At 51.1% G+C, this 14,834-nt stretch overlaps 1 protein-coding gene across 1 annotated transcript in view; it reads right to left on the bottom strand.

Moving 5' to 3' along the window:
• LMTK2 (lemur tyrosine kinase 2) overlaps nucleotides 1-14,834 on the bottom strand; it is a 159,261-nt gene that overhangs the window by 79,391 nt on the left and 65,036 nt on the right. The gene's annotated exons all lie outside the window — the stretch shown is intronic.

The following is a 14,834-nucleotide window of genomic DNA, read 5'->3' as shown; positions in this document are numbered from 1 at the left end:
AAACTGAGTAACGTCAAAAGCATATACTGAAGACCTTTTGTGAATAGGGCTGTGGGCCAAATTGCCCTACGTGCGCTCCCCAGGCCCTCTTAGGGGCTGCTTTCTGGTGGGGGCTGAGGTAGGGGGTGGGGGAAATAAACAGTACCCTGCAGGCGGTAGTTGTTCAATAAAGTAAATCTGTTCATTGCGAGAGACAGAAGCTCCTCCAGCAATGAACGCTTGGGCTTCTTTTCTCTTTGGCCTGCCCAGCAGCTAATTCCTACCCCGTATTGAGAAAGCAACTGATAGGAACCTTGGCAGTCAGGAGGTCACATGCCACCATGAGGTCTAGGGAGCAGGCGTGCCCTCTGGGGCCCCAGCGGCCAGGACACAGAGTATGGTTCCAGGTACAGGGTGGTGTCAGCAGCTGCGTCATCCAGACTCATGCTCCTCTCCTGCCCGGCCCCTTTGGTGGCTGCTTGTGTCCCGGGACCAAGCCCAGCTCTTTTGTGGCTGTCCACTGCTCTCCTGCCACTTCTTGGCCCTGTGTATCCTCTCAGAGCATCATCAGAGGATCCTTGAAACCAAGTCTCCACTACTTCTGCGAGCTTCTGCCAGGATACCTGGCGGCTCCTCCTTGTGGGTCCAGCCAGCACCACGGGACTGATCTTGCATCAGACCCTCAGGAATTCATTAAGCGTCAGCTACCGTTGGTCCTTGCACTGGGGACCCCTCTCTGTTGAGTTATCGGCTACATCCTCACTGCTGGAACGCTCCCATCACCAGTGGATCTCCGGCCACCGCTGTTGAGTAGCTGTGGGTTTGTGGCGTGTCAGGACCCAGGTGGGCTGACGCCCAAGTGTCCAGCCGATGTACCACCTCAGAGCCTGCAGGCTAAGCTAGAGGCAGGGCTGGATGGGCAACCACCCCCACACCCCGGAAGCTTCTCCGGAAAATCGGCTAGATACAGGGTTTTACTGTGATGCCTTCTGCTTCTCTCTGGGCTTCCCAGGTGGCACAATGGCCAAGAATCCACCAGTCAATGCAGGAGACACGAGAAATGCAGGTTCAATCCCTGGATCGAGACGATCCCCTGGAGTAGGAAATGGCTAGTTGCTCCAATATTCTTGCCTGGAGAATCCCATGGAGAGAGGAGCCTGGTGGGCTACAGTCCACAGGGTTGCAAAGAGTCGGATGCAACTGAGCGAGCACACACCCTGCATCTCTGTCACCTCCACTGCGCTCTCATCTGACCACCACCGCCCGCCGGGTCACCACGTCCCTCTGCACCCCTCCCTTCTGCCCCCATCCACCTCCCGCGGCGTCATCTTCCCAGGCAAAGGGAAGATGCGTCACCACTCTTCCTAAGGGTATCAGCTGCGCCTGTCCACCCAAGGCCTCCCACTGGACGGCCGGCAGCCCTTCCTGCCTCTATTCTACTCACATGGAGCCTCTTGCCTAGGAGGTGTTCCCTCCACCTAGAAGGCCCTTCCTTCTTGCTGCTGATGCAACTTGCGTCTGCCCTCCACACGCCTCTTCAGGTTCCTCCCCCAGTGTCTGTGGACTGAGGGCTTCTCCCGGGCAGGGCGTGCGCTCTGCTCCTCACCCATCGCTCACTGGTGATGTCAACAAACGTAGGAGGTGGCTCTGACGCATTGGGCCGGGCTCCAGGCACCAGAACGAACACGAAGACAAGGCTTCTGCTGTTGGGAGTTAGTATTCTAGAACGAGGAGAGCTAGGCTGCTTCGGGAGGCCCTGTCTGGCTCAGCGTCCCTTGCCCCAAGCCCGTAAAACAGAGGCTGACATACAGGGGTGACCACCCCCATCAGCCCCGCCAGGCCGGCCTGTGCAGGGGAGTTTCACCAGGGCAGGGCTGGCACATGAGCCCCAGGTGGTTGGGCAGGTCGGGTGGGATCTCGCCCGGACCCATCAGCTGGTGAACATCATCCTTCGGCACTGGGCCAGAAGGGGATTTCACGAGGCAAGGCGTGGAAACTTCGAGGCAGAGGGACTCCTAGTTTCCAGCAATACCACCCAGTCCCATCTGAGGTGCCCGGGGTGTTCCAGAGAGGGGGCAATGGAAGGAGAACTTTCTTTATTTTTTTTGTCTGACCTCCAAGGCTGGGGAAACAAAGCCTTGATGGGACCCCAAAGACAGCGACAAGTAAGGAATCAGCTCTTCCAGAACCAAACTGGTCAGAAATGGGGCTCAGTCACCCAGATAAACCACAGGCCGCTGTTTGCAGCTGATGCCTGATCCTGCGGGCTCTTTGGGACTCCTCGCCCAGTAGGAAGCCTCGGATCACGAGTGGTGCCCTGCGCTCCACCCCAGCTGCCGGGGCCCAAGTCACTTCCTGTACCTCCCCGTGCCCCACCTGCTTGTGCCTGAGGCTGTTTAGGGTGGTTCCAACATCCTCCGACAGGTGTGGTTCCTTCTCTGATGCTCAATGAATTTATCACTTTCTAGCACAGGGAGCTGTGGCCATTTTTTAAATTGCCAGGCTTGATTGGAAAACGGCCTTTTTGCTGCTCCTTGCACACCCGGTTGTAACCATGAACCACGGCTCTCTGCGAGGGTAAGTGTGTGTCCCTCTCTCCGATTCCAGGGACAGACAAACCAGACACCGGTGAGGCTGCTCCGTCATGAGCTGTGTCCCGGGAGACACACAGACACGTCCTGTGCGTTACTTCACTGCATCCCAGAAGGGCCCTCTGGGGGCCCAGTTTGCAGGTGCAGGAAGTGGGGCATTTTAGTTTTCCCTGAGGATGAAGAGACTGTGGGATGATTTGGGGGGCGGAGCTGTTTGTTTCTGGCTGTTCTGGGTCTTGGTTGCAGCTCAGGCTTCCCTAGTTGAGGGCAGTAGTTGCCTCACAGCACATGGGATCTTAGTCTCCCAACCGGGGACCAAACCTGTCTTCCCTGCATTGGAAGGCGGATTCTTAACCCCTGGAGCACCAGGGAAGTTCTGGAGCAGCTTTTGATCAGCAGCAGGAAGGGCTCACAGGGAGACTGACCTTCCTCCATGAACTTCACTTGGGTCCAGGACTACAGTCTCCCTCTTCACTCCCTGGTCTCTTCTTGGGGGAAAATGGCCTTGTCCCAGCTGTTCACCTTTCCTCAGGGATAGCAAGGCTACTGCCAGTGGACAGGTAAGGCTCGTCTCAGTCCAGAGGGGCTGGCGGGACCCCAGGAAGGACAGGGCAGAGGGGGTCCCGGTGTTGGGGACCGACAGCAGGTCTGTCCTAGGACCTGAGAAGACAAACCACCTCCAGCAGCCCTTCAGCTGGAGGCGGAGATTTCTGGCTCCCGGGAATGCTGGGCGTGGGTGTGTGGACACCTCCGGGCACCCCTGGAACCGGCCTTTGTCCTCCTCTGCGGGTGCTGTGTTTATGTGGGTCGTGCTCGGCCACAACCCAGACTCTTTTGAGAACAAGCACCGGGAACTTTCTTCTTATCAAGATGGATAAGGAATGGGAGCCATGTAAGCTAACGATTCCCAGGCAGAAAACCAAGCGCGAACTCCTTTACCCTTCAAGAAAGCATTTCAAGGACTTCCCTGGTGGCTCAGCGGCAAGGAATCATCTGCCTGACAATGCAGAAGACATGGGTTCGATCCCTGACCCGGGAAGATGCCACATGCCTCGCAGCAGCTAAGCCTGTGTGCCACAACTATTGAGCCTGCGCTCTAGAGCCCGGGAACCGCAACCCCTGAGCGCAGGTGCCAACTCCTGAAGCCCTTTCACCTTAAGAGCCCGGGTTCTGCAACGACAGAAGCTACTGAACTGAGAAGCCTGTGAAAGCAGAGGGGAGCCCCAGCTCCCCTCAACTGGAGAAAATCCCGGGCAATGACAAAGACCCAGCACAGCCAAAGGAAGCAAATGAGTAATAAAAAGAAAGCATCTCAAGGAAAAGACTCAAGGCCTCCTGAGCCATTTATATCCAGGCTGGTGAGAGAGCTGAAGGAGGCGGGGAGCGGGACTGTCCCCAGAGGTTGCCCTGGCTGATGAGAGGCCTGGCCAGGGAACCAGGGCCCAACAGTGCTGGCCGTTCGGTACCCAGAAGGGTCTCACGGCCTTGTACCGGCCCTGAGCGCAGAGATGCAAACGGGGAGGCATAACAACCAGAAGATCACAATCGCAGTGAGGCCACATGAGAAAGGGAAGTGCAAGGCAGGAGGCTGAGCCTGGCCAGAGGCCAGAAGGCCTTAAAACACAAGAAGAGGGATCAGGTAGAAGTGATCGGACTGGAGTGACCACATTAATGAGGGGAAATGCCGTGTTGCCATATTAAGTCAGAGGAGGCAGTGTAGTCCCATATTCATATTCATATGCAAATCATTCATGTTCATAAGGACTGGGAGGAAGTCACCAAACCACTAGGGTACTAACCTGGTTATCTCTAAGTGCAGAACTATGGATGCGTCTCCATTTTTTTCTGCCTACCTCTATTTATTAATCTATTCATTTCTTTCTCTCTCTTTTTGGTACGTTCTTGCTTTTCTGTAATGAGCCTGAAGTATTTCTTAGGGGAAAAGGCAAAGCTTTGCTTTTTCTGTGTGTGTTTATTTTTGTTTTTAAGCCGAGGGATTTTCACAGACTCGACTCAGCGACATCCAGGCAGGAACGACAGAGACCTGGTCACCAGCATCGCCTTCCGAGTAGAGAATCGTGAAGAATTTTTAAAACTGGCTTTCTCTCGTGGAAGATCTTCCAGGTGACCCGGGGACAATAATATCCTTCTCTAAACATTTGTGTTCGAGGCGCGAGGGTGCTGCTGCTCCTGGCCGAGCCAGTCCGTGCTTTATGGAACACCTCGCGCTCCGCTCGCTTGATTATGACCTGTTATCCTCACCCAACTCTCCAAATCTGCTGCCTGCTGCGAGGTGTTAAAAAAAAAAAAAAGCCCTTTTTAGAGAGATAATTGACTCGGCTGAGGGCAGTGGAGTGTTTTGTTTCTGATGGGGTGGTTGGCCACGTTCCCTGTATTCTGTTCGCATCTGACTCGAGGTTGCTGTTGTCTGGTGGCGGTGGGAGCTTTTCGATCTGGCCCTGCTCCGTTGTTTCTGAGCAAGGTATAGAACTGCGGAGACGAAATTGTATTTGTCGTGTCTTCATTCAAATCTGGGTGTCTGTGTCTGTGTGCAGAGAGAAGCTGGAGCCGCTAGCTGGCTTCTCTGGAGACGGACGAGACATCCTGTGCAGATTCTGAAGCATCGCAGCAGAGATGGGCACCTTTCCATGAGTCCGGTGTGAGGACTCGGGCGGGGGGGGTCCAGGCTCCAGGCTCCAGGCCACCTGCATGGGCTGCCTTCTTTATGCGAGAACAGGGCAGGGCTGGCTGGTCAGTCTTCTCTGTATTGATTACAATTATCAGTGGACCGAGAGAGATGATGTTTTGGCAGTTGGTTACTTGGCTTTAGTCCTGCTAACATAGACCCAGCAGAGAGAGTCTTTGAAGATCCTGGGCACTCAGCAAGCAGACGTTTTCAAATGATGATTACGCTAAAATATATAAAACATGGAACGCGACGCTTTATTTTTAGGTGGGCAGGTCGGTGGCGTTAAGTGCATTCACGATCCATCTTCAGAACCTTTTCATCTTTCCAAACCGAAACGCTGCCCCCATTAAACAATCACTCCCCATCCCCCACCTGGCGCTCACCATTCTGCCTTCTGTCGTGGTGAATCTGACTCTCCTAAGTGCCTCATATGCATGGAATCACATAATATTTGTCCTTTTGTGACTGGTTTATTTCACTGAGCATACGTCTTCTAGCTTGGCCCATGTTGTAGCAGGCGTCAAAATTTCCTTCCTTTGTAAGGCTGAATAATACTCCATTGTAAGGACAGATCGCACGGTGTTTATCCATTCCTCTGTTGATGGACACACAGGTGGCTTCCACCCTTCGTCTATTATGAATAACACTACTTAGGGACGTGGATGTGCAAAGATCTCATGTCCCTGCTATCGATTCTTTAGGGGTTTAGATACACCCAGAAATGGAATTGCGGAGCCAGCAGGCATTTTATTTAATATTAATAAGAAATGGAGACGAGGCCAATTGGGAAGTCCTCTGGCTCTTGGTCCTCGGTGTCAACAACACTTGCATCCAGGAAGGACCCCAGAGGTTTAGGAACTGCAGGACTGCGGAACCCCAGAACATCAGGCGGAGCCGGAAGGGTGTTCAGAGGCGTGGAGCCCAGCGCTCTCTGTGGACGAAGAACCTCCGCTGAGTTCAGGTCTCATCGTGAGGCAGTTCCTCTGTGCTGGTCGTGAAGCCCAAGCCTGTCTCCTCTCGAGGATAAAAAAGAGAAAGCCAGAACTCCAGAGCAGGAGTTTTAGGGGGGATTTTCTGCTGGATCGGGGCTCCCTGCTCCCTGTGACCAGCTCGCCACACATGCACACGCTTCTCCTTGGGATGGAGGTGAACCTCACAAGGCACCACATGGGCTCGGGGACGTCCCAAGGGACAGGCACTGTAAAGCATTAAAAGGCACAACTGATTAAACCCTGGAGATGCCCCCTGTCCATCAGAGATTCCCCTCTACACAGACATAAACCAGAGGCTCCGTTCAGCAAGGAGCTATCTGAGATTGTGGTTTGGCGACAGCTGTGGGGGAATGCCAGAGATGGGTGTCATGGCCTCTTATCATTCTTTCTGGCTGCCAGTGCCAACGGAGAGGCTGCCGAGCATTTCCCAGCCTCCTGTGAAGCTAGGGTCCTGCCACGTGACCATATTCCACCAACTGGATGCACAGCTGCCCAGTCAGAGGCTAGAAAGAGAAGCAGGTAGCAAGCGCATCCACTCTGAAGTGGGGTGTCTGAAACTGTACCTAGTGCCAGATCGTGGCGAGGAAAGGGGTTGCTGCTTGCTTCTAAAGGGGGTGTCCGACCTAAACTGACTCTAGTGTGCTGGGGGCTTGTTCCTGGTGGTGGAAACTCCAAGCCAGGTTCTCTAGTCTTCCTGGAGATTCTGTGAACACCCTTTATCCATGTTCTGCTCAAACTAGCTAGAATTAGTCTCTGTGGTTACAACTGAGAACCCAAGCTGATTCATCAGATTACTGGTTATCAGTTAGAAATTAGGTTCAGCTGTGAATATGGGTGACTCCCAAACAAGAGAGCCTTAAACAAGACAAAGGTTCATTCCTTTCTCATTTAAAAGTCTGATCAAACAGTCTTGGCAGCGCAAAGGCCTCAGATATCCTGGCTCCTTTTTGTCCCACTCGGCCATCCCTAATGGCAACCCACTCCATTGTTCTTGCCTGGAGAAGCCCAGGGATGGGGAAGCCTGGTGGGCTGCCGTCTATGGGGTCGCACAGAGTCGTACACGATTGAAGTGACTTAGCAGCAGCAGTAGCCATCCCTAGGGTCTGGTCCCACCTTCATGGTCCAAGGTGGCAATCGGACCTCCAGCCATCATATTCACATTCCAGATTACAAACTGGAAGTAAGGACAAATAAGGGGCAAAAAGTTTGTGACGGCTATCTTTCAAGGAAGGTTCTTGGAAGCTTAAACCTCATTAGCCATTCTGGAATTTGATAGTGGGTAATGGCTGCACTATCAAAAGCAAGAGAGTTCCAGAAAAACATCTATTTCTGCTTTATTGAGTATGCCAAAGTCTTTGACTGTGTGGATCACCACAAACTGTGGAAAATTCTTCAAGAGATGGGAATACCAGACCACCTGACCTGCCTCTTGAGAAACCTGTATGCAGGTCAGGAAGCAACAGTTAGAACTGGACATGGAACAACAGACTGGTTCCAAATAGGAAAAGGAATATGTCAAGGCTGTATATTGTCACCCTGCTTATTTAACTTCTATGCAGAGTACATCATGAGAAACACTGGGCTGGAAGAAGCACAAGCTGGAATCAAGATTGCCGGGAGAAATATCAATAACCTCAGATAAGCAGTTGACTTCAGAAAGTGAAGAGGAACTAAAGAGCATCTTCATGAAAGTGAAACAGGAGAGTGAAAAAGTCCCTTAAAGCTCAAAAGTCAGAAAACTAAGATCATGGCATCCGGTCCCGTCACTTCATGGCAGATAGATGGGGAAACAGTGGAAACAGCGGCTGACTTTATTTTTCTGGGCTCCAAAATCACTGCAGATGGTGACTGCAGCCATGAAATTAAAAGATGCTTACACTTGGAAGGAAAGTTATGACCAACCTAGATAGCATATTAAAAAGCAGAGACATTACTTTGCCAACAAAGGTCCATCTAGTCAAGCCTATGGTTTTTCCAGTGGTCATGTATGGATGTGAAAGGTGGACTATAAAGAAAGCTGAGTGCCAAAGAATTGATGCTTTTGAACTGTGGCGTTGGAGAAGACTCTTGAGAGTCCCTTGGACTGCAAGGAAATCCATCCAGTCCATCCTAAAGGAGATCAGTCCTGAGTGTTCATTGGAAGGACTGATGCTGAGGCTGAAACTCCAATACTTTGGCCACCTGATGGGAAGAGCTGACTCACTGGAAAAGACCCTGATGCTGGGAAAGATTGAGGGCAGGAGGAGAAGGGGACAACAGAGGATGAGATGGTTGGATGACATCATCGACTTGATGGACATGGGTTTGGGTGGACTCCAGGAGTTGGTGATGGACACGGAGGCCTGGAGTGCTACGGTTCATGGGGTCGAATAGAGTTGGACATGACTGAGCGACTGAACTGAACTGAACTGAGTGGCTGCACAACTTTGTGAATGACACTGAAACCACTGAAATTCCCTTTTTAAAAAGTGTGGATTTTATGATACATGAATTACATTTCAATTAAAAACAAAACTCACTGGTCAGAACTTAGACACGTGGCTGTACCTAGCTGCAAGGAAGCTGGGGAATATAGGCTCTTTGTCTAGGTGGCTGCGTGGCCAGCTAAGACTTGAAGCTTTCATTTACTGGGAAATTAAGGACCAGCAGATACGGTAGACAGCTGGCAGCCTCTCCCAGAGTGAAGAAACACAGAAGAGCATCTCCAAACACTTAGAAGGTTTAGGTCTTATCCCTCAGCACTCCCATGCCAGCCAGAGTCCAAGAATTAGTGCCATTGTTTTCATAAACACATCCCCCCAGTTTCTTATGACTAAGCCCTAGTCAACTACAAGTAGGGAATTTTAGCAAGTGGCCTACAAAAGACAAGGTGAAGATGCCTCGCTGATAGGTGGCATGAATAATACAGTTGTCCCAGGACTTCCCTGGTGGTCTAAGGGCTAAGACTGCACACTCCCAATGCAGGGGGCCCCAGGTTCCCTCCCTGGTCAGGGAACTAGATCCCACATGCTGCAACTAAAGATCCCCTGTGCTGCAACGGAGATGGAAGAGGCTGTGTGCCACAGCTAAAACCGAGAGCAGCCAAGTCAGGAAATTTTATATTAAAAAGAAAAAGAATGCGCTCATCCCAAGAGCCCGTCTATGTGCCACCTTTGAGATCTGGGCATCAGAAGTCAGTGTGGTGCCCAGGCCAAAGGCATCAACATCACCTGGAAACATGTTGGAAAGGCACCTTCTCAGGCCCCAGCCTGGACCTCCAGCAACAGAAACTGGGGGTGGGGCCCACAATCTGTGTCTAAACCAGCCTCCGAGGGGAGAGGGGTGGGGGATAGATGCTGATGTTTGAGAGCCGCCCCTCCCAAGGCCACATACAAGCACGCAGGACCTCTGCCCCTCACATAGCTGTCTTCACAGGGTTGCCTTTGTCCCTGAGTGCAATTCCCAGCATCCAGAGCAGTACCTGGAACATTGTAGGTGCTCAAGAATTATTTGTGGAATGAATGAATGAGATGGTCCTGGCTCTCACGAAGCAAGCGGTCCACTGAAACTCATTGCCGATTTTGCCTTTGCTGGGGGGGGGGGGGGGGGACATGGTTCACCACCACCCACCCACCCTCATTCCCTGTCTCCTACATCACATTCTACATGAGACAATTATTTTCAAATTTAGGGCCAAAAAAGCTTGCTTCCCCGAGAAATGCATATTCTATCAGCCAAGGTCCCTCAGGGTCCAGATGGCACCCTCAGAATAGAATCATTTTAGGAGAATTTATTTACAACGGAACTGTTTACAAAGGTGTGGATGACCACAGCTGAGTTGTTATCACCCCTGGCTGGAAAAAGTAGGGAAGAAGGGGTTACCAGAACCTAGGAGGGGAGAAGGCTAGGGACGCACGGATGACTTCCACTTGAGATGACAGCCAACTCAAGGCAACTTGACCTTGAAGGAGGAGGGGGAGATGACTAGCCCTATCTCACTCTCCTCTCACCTCTGATCTTGTGCCAGAGCTCTGGTGGAGTGAACCCAGCTAGAAGCCGGAGGGCACAGGAACCTGCTGGTGTAGTCTACATGGCTCCACTTCCCAGGGCAGAGAATGTCCCAGGGAAGGGTTGAAAGTAGATCTGATGCAATAAAGGGGAGATGTCTGGCATCTCTGACAGTCAGCATATGACTGATGGTGTTCCCCTTTTCACTTTGCCTGCCAGGAAGCTCCGAGCCAAGTAAGAGAATTGTGTAAGCAACTATGTTAGCCTTTGACTGCTTTTTGACTTTGGTACCTAGCTGTCACTATCCCCTTCCATTTAATTGGCCCTGATTCCGTCCTCCTGAGTTGTGATGATCTTGTTGCTCAATTTCCTTTCATAAGCCATCTCAGACTTTATGGCAGGAATCCTGGCACAGATATGAGTTTTTAAAATTAAAAATAACATCAAATGGCTAATCTGTGCCAGATTTTATAATAGGTGCAACAGGATGTAAAAAATAAAATAGGTGAGATGTAGCCTCCCTCCTCAAGGAATCCACGTCACCATACAAAGTAACTGAATTTCACATTTAAATGTGAACAGCCGCATGTGGCTAAAGGCTACGTACCAGACAACACAGACACAGCTCCATAGAATTCCGTTCTCTCTTAGTGGCAGCATCTTTTGAGTGATATATCTTTCTAAAAGGCGGATAATTCTGACAGCTCACCAAATGTACCAGGGCCATCACTTGAAACATTTCCCACACGTATTTTTCGGCATTTCTGAGAAAAGGTTCATCTCAGAGACATGCAGGAACGGGGACTAAATATGCAAGGAGAGAGGAGGGTGGACAAATATTGGGGGGGATTTATAAAGAACGCTGACCTACAGCAAACCAAAACACTTCTACACAGAAAACAAAACCATCAACAGAATGAAAAGGCATCCTTCAGAATGGGAGAAAATACTTGCAAGTCGTATATCTGATAAAATGATTTATGCCCCCAATATATAAAGAACTTATACAACTCAACAGCAAAAACAAACAAATAATCCAATTAAAAACTGGCAGAGGAACAGAACACTTTTTTTTTTTCAAGGACAACATACAGGTGGCCAACAGGTCCATGAAAAGGTGCTCAGTATCACTGATCACCAGGAAAATGCAAAGCAAAACCACAATGAGCTATTGTCTCACACCTGTTAGGAGGGCGGTCACCAAAACAGCAAGAGGCAAGTGTTGAGAAAAGGGAAACTTGTGCTCTGTCGCCAGGGATGTAAATTGCTGCAGTCACTATGGAAAGGAGCACGGTGGGTCCTGAAAAAGTTGAAAAGAGAACTTCCACATGATCCAGCAATCCCCCGTCTGGGTATTTATCTAAAGGAAACAAAATCACTTATCTTGAAAAGTTACCAGGATGGAGTGAAGAGGGCAGACCAGTCAGGAGAGAACATTTGCACCGTTCAAGCAGGAAGTGATGGGCTGGGTGGCAACGGCAGAGATGAAGAGAAAGGGGAGGACTGGAGAAAGCCTTCCTAGACGTAGCTCACAGAGCACGGCCATCAGGACTTCGCTGGTGGTCCACTGGCTAAGATTCTGCGCTTCCAACGCAGGGGGCCTGGGTCCACCCTTGGTGGAACTGGACCCCACATGCCGCAAATAAGATCAAAGATCCCGTGGGCCTCAACTACAATCTGGTATAGCCAAATAAATAAAATTAAAAAAAAAAAAAAGAACATGGTCATCAATTGCATAGGGGAGGAGGGGAGGCATGTGAGTGGCTCTGAGTTTCTGGCTTGGGCAGCTGCCCACTTGCATTAGCCACGGTCCAGCCCCATGGACCCACATATTAACTAATTCAATCATGCCATCAACCCAATGAGGGAGGTACTATCACCAACTTGATTTTTTTTTTTAACTTGATTTTACAGACAAGGAAATGGAGGCAGAGAGATTAAATAACTTGCCCGGAGGCACACAGCAAGCTGGGATTCATACCCAGGCAGCTAGTTACAAGGTCTTTAAGCTAAATCATCATACTACACGGAGTCTCTGCAGTAAACGCCAGACTAAGAAAAAGAAGAAAAAACAACCCCAAATATCTGTACCTATGGATTGCAACTGTGTACAAACCCAAGGCCCTCAAGAAAGATTAAAAGAACATTCAGAGAGATTGTGGAATTTAATGATGTGTCGGTATTTTTTTCCCTTGAAATTCCCTTGAGTTCCTCGTTTAAAAAAGAGAAGTCCGGGACTTCCCTAGCTGTCCAGTGATTAAGGTTCTGTGTTTCCACTGCAGGGTGCATAAGTTCAATCCTCGGTCAGAAAACTAAGATTCCACATGCTGCTCCTGGTGCAAAACAAAAACAAAAACATTTTTTTTTAATCTTAAAAACAGGTAGAGCTTCTGAGACAGGCAGTCGTCAAAGGTTTCTGTCCCTTATCACAAGGGCTTGATGTGGCGTCTGCAGAATTCTCCCTTATTGCTAGAAGATTGAATGCTGCCTGGGGGTCCTACCTCTCGGCCAGAGCTGCACTGAGGAGGGGAGAGCGGACCCTGTCAAGACTCCTAAAGAGGAGACTTTCTCTCAAGTCACCGTGAGGCCCAACGTGTGACCTCTGGCCCATCTGAAAGGACACTGGGACACTTCGAACCTCTGAGCTCATTTACTCAGACATGCAACGCCCAACAAGGCCTCTTTTTCCTGCAGTTCAGGTTCTATGAGTTGGGGACGGAGTTCCAGGTGGATTGATCGTTCTCCATCTCAGCCTTTTTATTCCATCACCTGGGCGGTAACGAGGCAGTTCTTCCGCCGGTTAAACTGACGAGGTTCCCTCCGTGTCCCCAACGGCTGGATTCAATGCTCACTAAGAATGCTGGATAGAGGCTGATTGACTGCTGGAATGAATGAACGCATGCGAGCAATAAGGAAACAGTGTCAGAAATATGACCTGATTGGAGCTGTAAATACGCAGAGAGCCCCCGAGGCACCCAGCCAGCCTAGGGTCCCGCACGGGGGCAGAGCAGACTTCTGGAGTGACTTAAGGACAGAGCTCAGGGCTCTCTGTACAGGGGAAGACCAGGGGCGAGTGTGAGAGCCGGTGTGCGGCGTGTGGCAGGGTGTGTGCTAGCGCCCAGACGGGGTGGGAGTGGGGAGAGCGGAGGCCAGCCCACAGGGTGAGGGGGCGGCGAGTCCAGGGTTTGGACTCACCGTCAGGGACCCCAGGGGTTTTTTCACTCAACTTCTGGCTGGGGACGTGTCAAACATACGAACATAGATGACGGACTATAAGGACAGCTTGTCATCCCCGCCCCCCAGCACACATACTTGTCACAGCTTTAGCGAACCTTCAACTCAAGGCCAGCCCCCGTCTCATCCCCATCTGCCCCTTGCCCTGTCACTCGGCAAATTCCAGACACCCTACCTTTTTCATTTGCCAATATTTCACCTGGCATCGCCAAGGTAAACGTGTCTGATTTAAAAAACAATCCACAATACCACCATCACCAAAAATAAACAATTCCTTAATATCTTCAACTCCCCACTGAAGGTTCGGAATGGAGAAACAAATAACACAGTCTGATTGACGTCTTTCAGAACTGGGGGAGGAAGGAAGATAAGCAGGGAGAAGGGAGGCGGGAACCAGCTGGCAGGCTGTGCGCTCCTCCAGGGGAGAGCTGACTCCGGCCGGGACATGGGCTGAGCTGTGGAGACGACGTAAGGGCTCAGATGTGAATGGCATTGGGGGGTACAGTCCCCCCCACAATGTGGGGTAGAAAGATCCCCTGGAGAAGGAGATGGCTACCCACTCCAGTATCCTCGCCTCGAAAATTCCACGGACAGAGGAGCCTAGCAGGCCACCGTCCATGGGATCGCAAAGAGTGGGACACGACTGAGTGGCTAACACTTTCACACGTGGGATCTGCTTCAGTGACCAGGGATCAAACTCATGCCCCCTGCACTGGCAGCACGGAGTAACCACTGAACTGTCAGGAAGTCCCGCTCCTTCCATTCTTGTTTGGAAAGGCTCCCAGACGCCCAGGGAGCCACTGATGGGCAAGTTCAAGGAAGACTGATGGGAGGACCATGAACAGGGTGCCCCAGTGTTTCTGGGGAACTCAACTGGGGCTTTTCAGACCTGCCTCCCTGGCCCCTTCTTGGCTTTGCTGAAAGGCAGTGGTGATTTCAAAGCCTCCAAAGTCAGCTTTATGCTAAACAGTCCATAGACAGTAAAGGACTGATCTCGTCCACAAAGAGGTCTGGCCTTTCTTTGCCCTTGGATCCTAGGCAGTGACCTGTAATCCGGGGAATGTCTGTGCTGATGATAAGAGTGTCTTCACTCACCTGGAGGCCTTGGGCCACACCAGGCAGTCTAGGAATGTGGCTAATGGCAGGGCCTTGGGGCTTCCCTGGTGGCTCAGAGGTTAAAGCATCTGCCTGGAATGCGGGAGACCCAGGTTTGATCCCTGGGTCGGGAAGATCCCCTGGGGAAGGAAATGGCAACCCGCTCCAGTACTCTTGCCTGGAGAATCCCATGGAGGGAGGAGCCTGGTAGGCTACAGTCCACGGGGTCGCAAAGAGTCGGTCACGACTGAGCAACTTCACTTTCAC

Source organism: Budorcas taxicolor, chromosome 2, assembly GCF_023091745.1.
Source record: "Budorcas taxicolor isolate Tak-1 chromosome 2, Takin1.1, whole genome shotgun sequence".
NCBI lineage: Eukaryota > Metazoa > Chordata > Mammalia > Artiodactyla > Bovidae > Budorcas > Budorcas taxicolor.
Note: the sequence above shows the minus strand (reverse complement) of the source record. Positions and strands in the feature narration are given on the sequence as shown.